Raw genomic sequence first — 17,965 nt, forward strand, 5'->3', positions numbered from 1 at the left:
CAAGATTTCAACGAAAAAAATCACACCTGAAGAGGAACAAAACAGTTGTTACTACATTGCGCACAGGAACACAGACTGAAATATCCTGACTGTAGAAGAATGCCATTAAAGAGAAAATTTTATATATAATATTATTTTAATAATAAATAAATATTTAAAATAATAAAAAATAACAATTTATAACATTAAAAACTTTTAGTGAATCTCCATACAATTGAAACTTTGACATCAAGTCGGCACGGGTTCCCGTTTGATACCGATATTTTTTATTTTAGTTTTATGGTCAAATAGAAAAAATATAGAGGGTATGCATACTTAAAATCGAAAAATTTTTTTTCGCCCTTGTTGGCTGGGACACCCTAGTGTACATACTTTAGCTTCATGCCTAGAGTCTGTACCTACTATATCAAGATGTGATAAAGAATAACTCTTATTCCGATATTTTGTTAGGCTATAAATCCGAGCTGAGGGCATCGATGCGATATTTGTGATCGACTCACGATTTTATCCCTCGACCTATTTTCTCGATACAATACTTCGAGTCGTATTCGTCTTGTTTTGTGTATCGACTGCAATATAATTAAACATCGGAAGTCGCATTGTTTGAAGAGTTGTCGATTTGTTTTATTTGTTCGATAAAATATGTCAGTTTGTAATGTAAACAAATTGATCGATATTTATTGTTGATGCGAGTGCGGTTCACATACCTTAATACTTTTATGTTTGGTACACAAAAGATTAAAGTTCCAACTTTGTCTCAAAAATTTCATTCCCACAACCCAAAATCTTACTTTTTACAAACGGGTTCTACTTCATTACACAATTAGATTTAATTTCAACAAATAAAATACCTTTTCCTAAATTATCGCCGTTGAAAAGGTTACATGCAAGAACACCGATGATAGATGACCTTTGATGAACTTAATATTAAGAAATAATCATATTATAGTGGTAAGGTACCAACATACGTGATTACCAACTGTGATGGAAGAGGCGAGACCGTGGGAAATGACCGTGGACATTCGACAGACGAGTAAATCATGTTTATATAGATACATTTGGTACTTTATTCCACGCTAATATGGTATTTTTCTCAATGAACAGCATCAAAACGATCGCATCATAGCGGTGAGATTGCTTCATTAACATAAATAGTTTCTGTACAATGTACATGCATTATAATTACAAATTTCATGCAGTTGGCGATGCGACAAAATCGAGGAATTTTCAAATAACTTGCTACTCATAAAGCTCCCAAATAGAAAATTCTTGTTACATGACGACGGATGGCATAGCAGTGTGAAGTGGGCGTGAAATTATAAATAACTACCCTCGGTCATTCGATTTAGAAGAGCTCAATGTCACAGCTTCATTCTTTAAGATATTTTTACATCGCGGGTACTATGACCAGTTCCAAAAATATGAAGCCTCGCAAATAAACAAAATTCTTTTAATGTTTTTTCCGATCAGGGACTAGTCCCTGAAAAAAGGTAATGTGAGAATATTAACAGAGTTTACCTTGCCTCCAGCTATTTTCACACCGAGAATGTTTATTTTTCTTTCGATACTCACTGGCTAAGTTTATTTAGCTTAGGTAATACAGATTAGCCCGAATCATAGCACTCATTGGTCAAACTGAATACAGCTGCCAACGATAAATTAAAATTAAAGATGCTGTTGTAACAGACCACGCATTGGCTAATACAGATACATCTATATCAAAAGAGAACCGCAAATATAATCTCAATTGTGAAACGAAAGCAATATTAGTTCAAAAATACATTCGAGTGGAATGGCCGAGTGCAGCTATTAACTCTATACAACGAAACGGGCACTTGGGCACGTTTAGCCTGTTTCATCCTAGAAACGTCGCCGTTTAAGACAATGGCCAGAGAGAACCTTTTATATTTCAGATCAATAACCCCTTGTTCGGGCGCGAGCCGTTGACACATGAATAGAGAATGAAGCATCAGTTTCCCTCATGGAAACCATTGTCGGCATTTCTGTAACAATGCCATTATGTGCGATGGGATGCGGTTCGCAAGAGGTCATGCAGTATCTCTGAGTATTGTTTATTTAGGTGCGGTATAGAGGTTGAACTCATTAGCAAAGTTAGGTGGGGCTCTCAACCAAACTTTCATTAAAGCGAGGATTTTGTTACTTCTGCTACAAACGTTTTTATTTTACGTGAACACACGTTTTTCGTGACTCCTAACATTATACAGTATTACAGCAGTTCCACCCACTCGAGAAAGTTGGTATACGATGCATGCTGGAATGTTAATGGCTGGAGCAATTATTTTGGACGAACCAAGACCAACTCGAGACGGGCAAGGGACAAATTAAATTAGAAACATTATGGTACAGAGTTAGGACGGGAAGAACACGACAAGGACACTCGAGATTGCTTTGGGCGCTTCTTACAGCATCCTGTTATTAAGGAGTTTGATGTAAGGGCCGGAGCACGCGACACTAACGAAGATTTCGCGTGATACGTTGTATTCGTTTTGTTTGTACGAATAAGGTCAGTTGTCATTAATTTTATTAGGCTCTTATGAATGAGTTGGTCTTATTACAGTCCAGTCGCGTTGTCCGCATAGAAGTGGACGTGACTGCCGGCGTACGGTAATGTCTGAATATCAATTAGCTTTTACGATGACCACGAACATTACACCTTGACCGTTTGAGCCGCTCAATATGATTCGGTTTAAGTAACCCATATTAAATGGAACTTTTTACATTAAAGAGGTACTTTCTCCGTGTACCTTACTGTTTAGTTCGCCCACGCTTGCCTCTAAGGACGTAAATAAAACCCTTGTGTTTTGAACACTTAGACGAACAATAAAAAAAACTATGAAACGACTAGCCGTCTGATCATATCAGCTTTATGTGAGATGTGAACGACGTCTGTTAACTGTTGTAAACGTTGTTTATTTTCTTTAGTTTCGGTGTTACGAGTAGCAGTATTTTATGTATCTAAAAAATAAATCAATATTATAATTAAGATTTCAATTTCTCGCATGTAATTAGAATTCAATGATGCACCTACGCAAGTGAACGACCGAAACCCACACGATATCTTGAGTTTTTATACGTAATGATTCTATCTTTCAGTACGTGACTGACAGTCATATATTTGGAACGAACTGAATATGGACAGCAAACCATTTTGGGTTTGATCATTAATTTATGAGACGATGTCTGCATACCCAATCTGTAGAGTTTGGTCAAGCAAGCTCAAAACGCAAGCGAACATGGACAAAATAAAGACTTTGCTAAGAAGACCAAAGAATATGCGGAAGATTTTAAATATCTTGTAATTGTAATGTAAGCATCATTAGCAAACAAAATTACACAAATTAATTTAGGCAGAAGTACGTTACGTAATTTATTTGCATAATCATTTCTTTACCATTAAACTGAAATTACGTAAATATAATGTTGGGTTATAGCGTGATCCCATTCAGTGAGGTTAACCAGACACGACTGCTAAGAATAAGAGGTGACTGTGCAAACAGCTGAACAAAGGTGAAGAGAGCCGATTCATTGTTACGATGTAATAAAACGATTTCTTGTTACGTCAATACTTTTCCGCGATGTACTTCTTACTACTGGAGATAGATACTTATGTCATATAGAGACTGTAAAAGTTTCAAGTGTGTTGTGATCCAAATCAAAACGAAGTAATTAATCAGGGATTAGTTAATGAAGAAAAAATTAAGAACGTTAAAGTTAAAATGTAATTAACGATAAGCCAGCTACCGAAATCGCCAAAAATGATAATGATAATATTGGTACGAAAAGGCAATTAAAACATCCACAGGTACACGAAACGAGGCGAATGAACTCGCTTCGGTCAATATCAAAGTTGAATTTAACTGCCGCCTACTAACTAATGACCAAATTTTTAAACGAACACTGTTCGATCTTACCGCCATATTTGATCATCAAAATCTTTATTCTTCACTATTTCATGACACGGCAGATTTATATTTAGAATCGTAAAAATAAAATAAAGAGAAAAAGTAGAAAGCAATTTTGCATAACGACATGGTATACTACATAATGTTGATGTATCAGATTTAGAAGCGGCTTATAGCCTGAGGCGAGACAATAGATTACGTAAGAGTTATTACATTTCAAGATGATACGGCTCAGTACTACGTTATTGGATTAAGAGTATTCTGAACCTTCATTGTTAGTAACACACTCCTTGCATCAATTAATTCCTATTGTGTTTGTTAAAGCACTTTACCAACCGATTCTTATCTTACTGAAGTAGTTGGCCGTGAGTCGTGGGCACTTATTATTTGAAATTAACAATCAATTTGCATAAATTCAATTCTTGATTGATTAGTGCATTGAGAGACAGTTGCTTCAAGGCGTTCTCTGTATTTACGTCCAGTTATAAACCGGTTCTACCTGCACTATGAATCATTGACAGATTAATTACAATGAAAACCGCTGATAGAAGATTTTGTATGGAATATTAGTTCCTCGTTCGTGATGTAATTATTGAGGTCAATTAACTATGGAAATTAGTTAGTCAGCGCACTCTACACATGAACAAAACAGTAGACAATTCACTATTCTCATTATAACTCATGTGAAGTATAACGAAAGTTTTATGAGCACTGTGTTGTATTGAAACATTATTTTTATCTCTAGGGTCCGATCCCTAAAGTAGCAGTGTGTCACTCAAATATTTGTAGGGCAAACGTCAAGGACCTCTGAAAGGACCCTCTTACTTCACCGCCCTAGTTCGCACGGACAAACTAAACAACTTATCTTGTTACTATTATTATTTGTATCGAATGTGGTCTTGTTTATGATACTATTGAAGGTTTATTCAATAACGTTACTAATAAACTCTTTGGACGCAAACGTTTTTGTCGTTGTTCCGCTAACTGCTTTCGGGTTGTGCTAGCATCACACGGGCCGATTCAATTGCCCAACGCCCCACCATTGTGTTACGTGACCAATTGAATCAATATTGTTCCTCTATTGCGTTATCTACTTGTGAATGAGTTACATTTTCTTATTTGTGTCAAATTAAATTAACGCTGTACAATAAATTTCAATTTATCCCACAATGAAGATACTAGGTATATTTCAAGTCTATTAAGCACTTAAGGAGTTTAAACCTAATGGAATTGACCGTGTGTAGTTTTTGCTCTAGTTAGTTCTCTTTTTATCAAGATGACAGTTATTATTACAGTACCATCAGTAAATCGAATGTTCTATCAACGTCAGTATTTACCTCTTGCAAGGACAGCTATCGATAATCCAATTAAGGCTGATTGACAATATTGAGCGATTCTCTGTACACTCGGTCATCGGTCCACTTCAATGCCAAACAGTTCACACGTTTATAAATTCTCTATGTAGCGCAGTTCATTGTCAGCGAATAATTCGGTGCTGCAGATAATGTGTCATTTAGCATTGATGTTCTAATGCAAGCGGTGTGAGCGTGGGTCGACGGCATTGTTGCGTGGGAAAACATCCCAATTACGAGTATGTATCCGGCTAAGGCGTTACTAAATACTTATATGCTTTAAGTAGTTATTTGATATATTGCAGAAGCTATATTGACTAATGTAGAAAGTCACGTATTGTCTAGCTAGCAGAATTTGTTGGAGAGCAAAATCTTGTAGTTCGGTCCAACGCTGCACTGCACCTTATGGGACGTGACCACACGTGTCGCTTTGTTTAATAAATCTGCAGTGGTCTTGTGTGCCATGCCGTCTTGACAATACTCTCTGAGAGCTATCATAACTCAAAGTAAAGGAAACTGACGTGCCGAGAGTTGGTGGACATCCGTGGGGCTGTGGCACTTATATATGATGTAAAGTTACGAATACAAGGAATTGACAAGGATAGATAAAGACTGAGAGAGAAAGAGAACAAATATATCAAAAAAAAGTACTGCAGCAAACAAGAAATGAAACATCAAGTATCTTGTCAACGATGTTATCATAATTTGTCTTCATTAGCAGTTCAATGACAAAAATGATTGAAGAGGTCTCATTGAATTAAGGACACGTGTGCCGAGTGGGTCCGTTAGTTAAATTAAAAGAAGTCTTGACTTAGAAAAATAATCGTGTTACTTTAAAAATTTTGCAGGCGTTATATACTGCTTTCTGTAACGGTGATTTATTGTAAATTGCCGTTAGTCCATTATTGAGGCCACTACAATAGAATAATATATCAGTTGGAAGTACTATATCTCCAGTATCTCGTATAGCGTTAATTACATAGCCGAACTAGCTGGTGGCTAATAAATTTTGACTAAGTATTAGTACGTGACGTAGTTGTATTTGACTGTCAATTTCACTTTCTAAATTGATGTATAATTTCTAACCAAACTAGGAATATTCTGCTTTATCATCTAATTGCTCTGCGTTATCGCCTTACACAATACTATTTGCAAGTAATATTTCGTTTACATTGCGCGAAAGATTAATCTCTTAACTAAAGTCAGAATATTTAAATTTTAGCCTATTCAGATTGTTTGAGCCCTTTTCTCGGCCTTCAATGGGCCGTTTATAAAGATTTAGGTCAGTGTTAGAAAATTTACTTGAATAGATCTAGGCTATTTCAGATTTAAGTTCTGGCTAAAAATCACAATGACGGAATTAATTAGAATTAACGATGTAAAAAGTCTGTAATCTTACTCTCTATACAATAATATATTTTCTTTAGAATCTGAGTTTGAAATATTTTTAAAAAGAATCGAGGAAAAGATAACATTTGTCTCGGATGAAAGACATTAGTGAGTTACGACACGATCTTTTTAAATTTTTGACCACAGCTCATCCCTTTGAAATTCCAATAGGGTGAATCAGAAGAGCTTCTATAAAATGTAGAAATATTTGAATACAATAACGTTTTACGAACAAAAGTGCTTTTGTGTTGTGCTTAACAAAATATTTCAAAACGTATACAATAACCTTCCGTTAGAATCTTGTACAAACGAAGTGACGGCAAATGCAGAATTAATGAATCATATACTTTCAAACAAGAGCAATGCACACTTCGTTTTTGTTTTTGTTTAGTCATAGAAAGTGCATGTCGAGAATTGAGTAATAAAAAGACAATAGAGCCTCAATGGAGAGTTGGTAAGCAATTGTAGTGTGAAGAAATTAATCTGATGGCAAGAAGCGCGAACGATAATAAGTACACTGTGGTGTCGATTGCTAAGCGAAACCTACTTTCTTTTCACATTGTACAAATACGGTTTCAGGAACATCTGCGTCATTCGACAAACGCGTTCCTTTGAAATTAAAAGCAAAAGAAATAAATGGCCGATCTTACAATGATGAAACGCCCAATAAGACCGGCAAGCTGCGATTTGGTAATGCGTGCACGCAGTGGCCAGGTGGCGAAACTGGTTATCTTCCCTTCGCTTTACCATCAGGTGTATACAGCGATTGGGTCCATAGATATACATTTCGCATTCAGTGCGTTAATAATAATATACCTATTTGGTGTTTGTTATTGTCTGCCTTATCATTTTATCAAACATTCCTGTTAGCTGTTTAAGGAAATAGTAGTTGTACAAATGTACATGTTGGTTCTAGAAAAGTGTCTAAATAAATTGTTGAATCTAAATTACCATTTGCAAGCGTGTTATTTAATACAGTCCTTAAAATGAATGTGGTAATAAAATAGCTGCAAGGGCGTGCAATATTGTGCGCTACCTGCGCCTTGAGCGGCGTCTCGTTTCCAGTCCCATTGTTAAAGATGTAACTGACCCTAGAACGCGAATGCGAGCAGGTAGTCTTGACTTTAATCAAAGGGATTCAGAATAAAACAGAGAAACGGCAGTTCTCACCAGATTTCTTAATATCATCTCCAAATCAATAGGCCATTCATTCACGAACTATATGGACATTAAAGTTGAGCGAGACGCTAATACAATGAACAATAGAGATTAAACATTTGTATGAATGCAGGCGCCAACAATATTGTGGGTGTCGAAATTCATTCATTAGATGTAGCCATCGCCTAATATGTAGGACTCGTGGCTTATTTAGCACAGTCAATAGATTATAGTGTTATATTTTGCTACATATCTAATGGATTAGCTTTTATCTTTGCCTGCTATTGCTTATTGCGTTTATTAGTTCATGACCCAATTAGCTTCTAAATTGCTTGAAATTGATTTGATTCAAGTGGTTCCCAGCGTGGAAAAAACAAAAGATTTTAAAGTCCCTTCTTGGAAGTGGCTCTCAAACGGGCAATTTATTTAGAGAACATGACGTGGTTTATGTCATCACCTAAGCCCTGGCTATAAACAAAAGGTATTTTTGTATGGATTATATTCATCTTTTCTTAGAAACAACTTGACATTATTTTAAAGATGACCTCTGTCGTACAGTTAAGTTATAGTGCTTGTTGTCGGTCGAGAATATGTTTATTTTTGTTGAAATGGGTTTGTGTTTGATTATTTTGCATTTATAATGGTGGGACAGTCATAAAAGCTTTATTTATCGTTATTGGCAATGTCGATTAGCATCTATTCTTGAATTATTGAGGCTATGTTGTTGATGATCTTCACTTTCTTTTATGTATCTCTTTTAAACCTGTTTGTTTGGTAAACAAATCATTAGTAAATGTCAACGATAATGACAATACGATCCAGATTTGTGTTCAGGAATGTTTGGCAATATCTTCTCACCTTCATACCTGTGTTGCTAGAATATCTGTAAAGAATTTTACATTGTTGTGGTAATAATATTGTATGTAACGTTACCTACCGTTAATTGGATGACAAGTTCCAGTGATCCCGGTACAGAACCAATCAATATGCAACCGTATAATACACCGCACCGTAAGAGCTCTCGTATACTCAGAGCTGGGCATCCACTCGATTATTGATTTGCATGCTTTCCATACAACAGAGATCACTAACACTTTTATAGTCAAATAACAATGTCACAAACAAAACCCTTCTTCGGATGAATTGTACGATAGAGTTTCACTTGTCAATACTGTCCTGCATCTATTCTACTTATAGACAAAATTTACTGTCACTGGATTCGCACTAGACTCTAGTGAATGCAGTAAATAGGCCGTGTTTTCACTCCGATGTCGTATTGATTGTAGACGGATTGAATTAAAACAATGGCGTATATAAACACTGAAATATCGCGAGGCGTGCACAGCACGTGCCGCCCCGCCCGCGGTCACCTCCGGACTGTCGGCGCGACCGTGTTGAATAAAGATCGCGTTCGGGTGCGTTCGTCGCACGGCGCTCACTGCGTTCGGATGCCCTGCTCAGCGCAATACAGCGCGGCAAGGTAACTCCATGGATGTTTTTATTTTGTAATCATTGCATGTCATTTCCACGCGTGCGTATATTATTCTGATTGCGTTCGAGTTTCAGCTTCCTAATATAACCTATAGTTATTTAGAGTAACAGTATTGTTTAAAATAAAATTATTTCTCTCTTTATTTAATAAATAGGTGCCAGGATGAATATTTAGTAGGTACATGACATCAGTCACGCATTGGCATAAAATCCAGTGGCTGCATTAACGCGACCATGTCCATTTAACCCGTAACGTCTAATATTAGAAAACAAAGAGCTGGACATTTATGACTGGAATAATGACGAGTTTGATTGCGAACATTTGCATTCTGAAGTGAAGCAGTTAATAATAAAAGCTCATTTCTCACCAGTTCAATAGCTGTTACAAGTGCTCTATAGATTCAATTTCAAGTTAATTTTGCTGAAACTATTATTAAAGGATAACTTGCAGTTGCAACATGAAGCTGTTAGATTTGTTTTTGTATTGATCTAACTTTTTGAAATTTGTGCGCATAAATTGTTAGTAAACCAGCCGGATTTAACTACCAAATATCCAAGATAATTAATTGATACAGTTATATATTTTTTAATATTACAGTCAGATATTTTAGATTACCGGATTTGACAAAGTAAAGACAAACGAAGCACGCTATAACTCTACATAGAGAAAATGAAGAAGGAAAGATTGTAATCAAAGGTTACAGTAAAGTGGTCCCAGGAGGAGTTATTATGGCGTATCTGATGAAAAAGATAATGGTAATTTGTCTCAGTACCAAACCCGGTCATTCACATGACAGACACGATCTATAGCAATTCAGATGTAGCTAGGACCAGAGGGAAGATTTTCAATTTTGGAATGATTATATTAGGCGTGAACGGTGCAAATGCGTGATGTTTCGTAAAACGGTAAAATTGTATTTGGATGAAGGTGATTGAGTTACTGCAGTGATAGGGTTTACAATTTTTGCAATGAAATATTGTTTGTTTTAATGTGTAAATAAATGCAGATGATTAAACGATTAACATTGACATTTACTTATTCCAAATTCACGTACTTTTCTTTGGAAGAAGTTGTTCTGTTATTTAGTATTCTTTTTCTACAGACAGGTCAATGACATTGCTAATTCATGCAACAGCATCAGTCTTTTAGTTCACGTGTGTGATGTTATCTTCAGGAGGCGACTTACGGACGCCATCCTTAGTCCTACAGTCTACCCCTGTAGACTTGGTAATTAAACTGTCAATCAATAGTGCGCAAATAAAATAAGATTGGTTAACATCTCATTTTAGATTTTATTTTATTTTGTTTTAAAGATGGTCCAAAAAAGAAGTACATTATCGGAATTCTAGGAGAGCGAAAGAAAATTATCAAAATTAAAATTTTCACAAAGTGATATCAAAATAAATTCACTGCTAAATTCCTCATCCGAAAACTAAAGCTCATTTGCACATTTTATAACATTAAATTAATTAATTAGAATTAGAATATTCATTTGCTAGTTGATGAACATTATTAATGGAAAATTTCTTTGTCCTTACAAATCCTTACTCCTTTCGTCAAAACAACGCACTACGATAATTTGAAGAAAGTTCCAGATAATTTAGTTCTCAGAATAAATAATTGGAAATACCTAAGTGAGTGGCAGCTGTTACTTGAATTTCTCATTTTGGTTCGCCAAAATAATTTATCTTTGAATCTACATTTTAATTTTCAGTATTCTCTGTTGGCTGAGTATCTTTATCTTTTACTAAAATACATTAAGTATTTATCGGTCTTTGTAATTAAAATTACTTCTAGGGACTATGTACAAAGAGAAGAACGAGGTAAGTTTACGATGAATAGGTAATAAGATAAGTTAACTTTTAGCTTCTTTTTTACTTCTGACAATAGCTCATTAATTTGCTACAAGATAATAATGAGATTGATGGTAAAGGCTACAACATTAAAAAATCTAATATCCTTTTTTATTCTTCCCTTTACAGCTACTTCAGCAGTACCTAAGGATTTTAAGGTGTATTCATAGTATGTACTTGCCCTTTTAATTTACTAGTTATAACCCATCTTACAATAAGTAACAGCTGTTATACATTTTTTATCACCATCGTGTTTGGTTATTTTTTCGTTAATGTCAAAGTCCATAGCTGTAAACTCAAGTAGGATAACGCAAGCTACAACACCAACAAAATTTTATCCGGAATTCAATTACTTTGTACAGTATCGTCTACAAAGTTGTATACAATTTCGTTACATTGTATTGTCTTAGCATTTGTCCTCGACCTCTATGTTAACGGGACCTGCGACCGCCGAAGGAATGGCAGCGCATATCAGTTAATATTATCTCCTTTAGTGTTTGTATTACCACCATTTTGTTTTAATGTCAACACAGCTGAAATTTCTCTGAAAATATCTTGTTGTGCAATTTTATCTTGGTTTGTATGTTTATTCTTCTTTGAGACTGGTTGTGGTCGTGTGTTAGTATTAACACAATTAAATCTATTGTAGCTTGCTATTAGTTGTCATTGTAGTTTTAAAATATTGTTTCTCTATCTGTCGTCAAGTACCTAATAATTGGTATTCAGACATTTATTTTAACAAACAGAAATACTAACAGAACTTCATGTAAGTATTTAATCTACGGATAAACAACTGGAAAGTTAATGATACATAGCTTATGGCATACAGTTACAGAAATATGGACCATTGAGAGAAATTATTTTGACATAAAATTTGGGTCTTTGCCTTTATCGTTGTATCCAAATTATATTTGCATTAGTTCAACCTTACGGGCTTGTCAACGCGGCGCCCGGCTGAGGTTACCCAACGACGAACGGGTGACATTTTAACGCCATTAGGCGAAGATAGTTCTAACATTTTAATCTAGCCATAACCCTAACAGGGTTCAACCAGATTTAGAAACGTAATTCGCACCCAAATTAAATATTTACTGCTGAGGTTTCATTTTAATTGTGTTTGGAATTTAAATAAATCCTTATACCGTAAATCTTATCAATGTTGGCTAAAATTTATCTTGAATTACTCATTTATTTGAAGGCAGAGATGAATGAATGTCGTTTATATTTGTTCATCGAACTCATAGAACATATTCAAGTGCAGTGATATGAAAATATTTGATATTGAAGTTCAAATAAACATAAATACCACGAAACATAATAAAAAGTTCATAAAAAGGACCCAGAATTGATGGTTATGAAACCTTGAAACGTATCCCATCTATCAATTGAGATGAATTCATCTTGTTCATTGGACGAACATAGGTTTATAGGACGTGAGTTATATCCGTAATTTATATAATATTTATCACAATCTACCACACAATCGAAATGTCGTCCAATCGTGAGGCGATTCAAGTCCAAAATAGGCATCGCTAAAGGGAGCTATTCATTTTGTTCCATGGGAAAGAGCGACGAGCCGCTCTGACGTTGATGTATTATACTATTTAGGGATTACGATATGTTTAAACGGGACAGTTGGGGACCGATGTACCTACATTTTTGACATACTTTCATCAGTAACTGATACTATTTTCGGAAAATAAGGAGATCCTAATAAGTCTTGTGGAAGTGCGAGTATTTTTAGTGCAGACGACATTACCAATTAATTTTCTTGTTCGTTGTTAATTTTAGATGATACAACACTCGATAAATCTGCAGAGCGGATGTTTTTGTTTTTGATTTAGTTGTGAGCCTTGTTAGTGAAAGGAAATTTTATGTGAGTTCAATAAATAAAGAGTTCTATAAATACTTCATGATACCAAGGGTGCCATGATCTTTAGAATCAGTCGTATTTTTCTGAATTGCGATGATTAAGTAATCTGATTGTTGATTTATGATCGCTAAAAATTAATAACGAAAGAAATAAAAGTTGGTTATGTTCTCACAAAAAATGTATCCCTAATCCATGAGTCCATTTACATCTATGTTGCAACATGAAAATATACTCTAAAAAAAATGCTTGTCAGAAATCCCCCGTAATTATGCACGCCCCTTAACACCCATAAATCAGGAAGCTATGTATACTAAAACTTTCTCTACTTCATTAACAATGAAGAACGTGTGTTTCCGTCTGTATAATTTTCGTTTTAGGGATAAAGGGCGAGAGTAAACGGAGAACTATCCCCCATTATGGTCACGTGATAGCCAAAAGTCAAGAGCAATATCAACCCCTCGTATATGCTCACAAGTCTCCAATCTATTTGGAACAACACCCATAACTTATTGACCAACATTATTCGAGGAAGTGGCAAGATCTTTAAAGATTATTCCTTTTTCTTTTCATGTTTTCATCGGGACATCAAAAAAAAACTTTGATGTAGTGCCTTTTTATGAGTTGTACAACTTTTACGATTCATTGCTAGTTCGGGCGGCCATCATTTTCCGCGTGTTTGGTTGTTGCTTTTACTTATGGCTTTCTATTTATTTTACGATAGGATGTTGTGTGAATTATGATTTATGTGTTGTTAATCAAAACCAGAAGAATACTTTAATTTATTCCCAACAAGAAATATCTATCATAAAGAAAACTTTATAATCGTAAACTTTACTCGCTACTCTTTATAATTTCATTCCAGTGGTACCTTAGTATCTATGTAAGAAAGTGATTTCATAGTCTTTAAAGAATCTCACTATATGGCCGTCTCAATAGCTTCTAAAGTAACAAACTAACATTAAACGCAACTTAGTCGTACAACATAAACATTAGCGCCCTTAATAATGTTTACTTTACGCCATAATACTCCATAAACCCTTCATTACAAGTCATTACTTTGATATTTTACAAACGCGACGCCTCCCGCATAGCGTATACTTTTCTAATGGGCATAATATTCTTAATTGAGCATCAGGTAAGAGCCGTCTCGGAACATCTTGGGTGGTCTTGTCCATAACCCGTAATTAAACCCTACAAATCCTTGCAGTTCAAGTTATTAGGACGCCTATACATTAATTTTTGTCATTTTAAATAATGAGCCTTTTGCTGTAGATGATACGAGTTTTTCTGCTTTAGAACTTGTAGTAGTTGAAGCGGTTTTGATTACTTTTATATTTTTTTCTTCATGGTATACTTTTATGGGATTTTTTCATGCTTGTCTTTCTTATATTTCTTTATACTTTTCCCTTTTAGCAGTCATTCTTAACATCCTGCATTAGATTCATCTTCATGGTGTCGCAATGGCCAAAGTTCTTCCCATACATTTGCAATATTTTTCACTATAACCTTGCTCACTCCATAAAGTTTTGAGCCAACCTTTTTGGAAGACACCCAAGTTTTGACGCCAGAATTTTCAAGGCCTTTTTCGACGCCAAAAACACCATGACCGTGGTAGTTATCTATTTCTTTAACGAAATCTTTTCACATAAATCTTTGTGAATAGACATGGCAATGATTTTATGGCTGTTTGTTGCATACCACTGAGTATTGTTTTTAATTTATTTAAAGTTGTTATTTCTAGTAGTAAATTCTTAAGTTACTTTGTAACGTCTATTTGTTTATCCTAATTGTTTTCCCTGTGTGTAAATATACCTGTAATGGTGAATCGTACCAATCTGTTTTAAGAGACTAGTATAGGTAATTATATTTTAAAACTATAGGGCGCCCTAGGCAAGCACCTCATAGGCGCCTTTTTTGGCACCACCGCCGTCTCTCTCTTTGGGCAGTTGGGCACGAGTGACACTGGGTGCGACTCTACGACCTGGCGTCCTAGGCACTTGCCCAGTTTAACGTAGGGGTAATACGGCCCTGGGTCAATAGTAAATTTATCTTGTCCCGAGAAAGTTTCTCAACATAATTTCCTACTTATCCTCTTACGTGACTATGCCTTTTAACAGCCTGCCAGTCTTCTGTCATTGTATTCCTACAACGCTTTTATGGTCGTAATTACATGAAATTAGTTTTTATTACACAAATTTCTACCATTATTGTTTTAATAATCGCGGTTTTAATGGTTTCGGGTTAACGTTTATTGCTCTTGCAGAGGTACGTATCAGTACTGGGTTAGTAGATTAGGGTATTTTTAGTCGCTAACATGACCTGCTTAGCTTTTGAATGTTAATGAAGATTGGATAACCCTTAAGGTTCTAGGTTCGTGTCCGTTAACAGTCTGATTAGGATTGTATACTTATTTTAGTCCATTGCAAATTACGTAAACTGTAGAATGCCGTAATATCCAGAATACCTAGGCAATGAAAATCATAACTGACTCATTTGTCAAGTTTACGACCCCTAGTCTAAGGCAGTAACAATGTAGACATAGAACATTTTTGTAACTTTAGAAACTAAATAACTCACACTCGTAACTCATGTTAAGGGCTTAGATGTAAGAAAATGTTATTACCTTACCGTTATTCTTGGTACTAACTATACCAGTAATAAGTCAAAAGTTAAATAAAATATTCACACCCAAGTAAAGGAGGGGAGGCGTTTTTAAAAGAGGTTATAAGGTTTCTATTAATGTCTACTGGTAACGAAGTGTTTTCGCAAATTTTCCTTTTGCGGCTTCATTAAATTAAGTTGTGTAATTTTACATTGTTTTGCTCAGATTGATATTTTTACTTGCCTCTCTTATTTCTGCTTTACAGAAGGATTGACTACAAGAGTAGCGACCCGTATTTTTTATATTAAAATTATTGTATGAAAAGATATTTTAGTCTCTTGTATTTTAATATCATCACACTCGACTGGATTGGTAGACAAAGCTCAGATTTTAAACAAATTGACTTTTGACCTTAACTAATTACTTAGTTTTTATCGTCTTTGAAAAAAATGCTGACTTATTTCGTATTTTTCTAAGAATATCAAAATCAAACAGCCAAAAATATTTTGTACAACATTCGAACCAGAATCCCGAGCCCGCTTTTGAAGGAAGCAAAAACAAAATCAAATGATAAATGACTGCTAGAAATCGATCCTATTTTCAAGCAACGTGTTACTGAGAACAAATGAGAAATGTTTCAGAAAAACTGTCACAATCACGTCCTTACCGAAAATATTTTACATTTCCCTTCCATTTTTCTAGACTCCTCAAAATTGACATACTTATTTAAAATCTTAGCTTTTCTGACGAAAATTTGCTATGTAGATAGCTACGTGCCACCTTTCAAAAAAAACTTGATTAAAAACTGTTCGTTTTACAAAATACGTAGGTACTTATTTCTAAGAAAAATATAGGGCGATTTGACTGACTATAATTTTGAAAGTAACAGGAAAATTACTCAGAATTGATTTGAACACCTGTGCAAATGCATTCGGAGGGGAGTTAGGGCAATTTGTCAATAATATTTTAACAGGTAGGCGAAGCAATTTGTATTAGGGGAAGTCTGCAGGCAATCAATACTTGAACGGTATCATAAAAAGTTATAGTCGTACGCGTTAATGAAATACATATGACGGAAATGCTTCGTTTACTTTCCTTATTATTAACGCAGGTCGTTTTTTAGAAATATAGCCGCCTTTTTATCGATATTTTTATTACTTAGAAAGATACATTAAACTATCAATGTTAGAATTCTAGGTAATATAGTATTACGTAACTTTGTGTGCCTAATCTCGATTTCACTAGCACTATGATTCACGTGCCTATATTTTTTTTGTTTGTATTATGTATGCATGTGTCATATTCGAACCAATATTTATGATGTTACTATACCTAATACATTTTTATTTGTTAAAGATAGCAAAATAAGATGCGTCATGTCAGCATGCGTCAATTAATCTAAAGAAACTGCTGTATTACTGCATCGTGGGCCGTGTGATGACAATATAAAATGCTTTTTATCATTTTCTACGTGATTTGATGTGATAAAAGACATAATATATGCACATATTCATTACAATATTTATAAACAAATATTTAATATTTATGAATAGTATATAAAAGAGAATGAACTTTATAGCTCGTTTATTTACACTAAAATAATAATAGATGAAATTCGTACATCAAAAATGTATATGGTCTGAATAACTTTAGTGATCACAAAGTCAGCTCAACCGCAGAGCGCTGCAGCATCGCTCGCGGTTAAGAACTTTGAAACGATCTACCGCTTGTCTTAGGTAGTTTAATCTGTAGTTAGTCTTATCCAGTCTAGTATACGTATTCGCAATTTATTTCTACGTCATCACCATCAGTCGCTCTTTAGAGGTGGTTTTCCATAATCCCTGGGCTTGACAGGTGATATTATGGCAGCGGATAGTAGTTTCATCATCGATTTGAAGGGTACTACTACTTACCGTCTACCCTTATAGGACATGCTTCAGTTCAATGACTGATTCTTTATATACGTATACTGCTTATACTTGTTTATCTCCGTGTTTTTAATCACAATACTGATTACATTTGAATGTGATATAGAACAAATAAGTAATAGCACAACTTGATTCGCTTCCTTGTGCGATTCTTGATTTGATTGTGGAATTCTTTGCCGGAACCCGTGTTTCCTGATGTGTATAACCTGGGTGTCTTTATAAGACCCAAGTCAATAGGTTGGTTATGGGCGGACGTGCTCTATCTTAGGCAGGATCGTCACTTACCACTAGACGAGATATCGGCTTATAAAGTATAAAAAAAACTTATAGAACTTGCTCTAGTTTTAGTTCACTACAATATATGTACTTGTTTGTAAGTAGACACGAATTTTTTA

At 34.9% G+C, this 17,965-nt stretch overlaps 1 protein-coding gene across 3 annotated transcripts in view; it reads right to left on the bottom strand.

Annotated features, from left to right (window-relative positions):
- The window catches only part of LOC118272362 (ADP-ribosylation factor-like protein 4C), a 54,276-nt gene extending 44,985 nt beyond the window's left edge, over positions 1-9,291 (bottom strand). The window contains exon 1 of one of the 3 annotated variants that reach the window (XM_035588801.2): positions 8,760-9,291. The gene's annotated coding sequence lies outside the window, so the exon portion shown is untranslated. Of the gene's footprint in view, positions 1-8,755 lie in introns of all 3 variants that reach the window. The other 2 variants (XM_050707916.1, XM_035588802.2) reach the window with 2 other exon arrangements.
- Positions 9,292-17,965: the final 8,674 nt, after the last annotated feature.

Source organism: Spodoptera frugiperda, chromosome 4 (assembly GCF_023101765.2).
Source record: "Spodoptera frugiperda isolate SF20-4 chromosome 4, AGI-APGP_CSIRO_Sfru_2.0, whole genome shotgun sequence".
In the NCBI taxonomy this organism is placed as follows: domain Eukaryota; kingdom Metazoa; phylum Arthropoda; class Insecta; order Lepidoptera; family Noctuidae; genus Spodoptera; species Spodoptera frugiperda.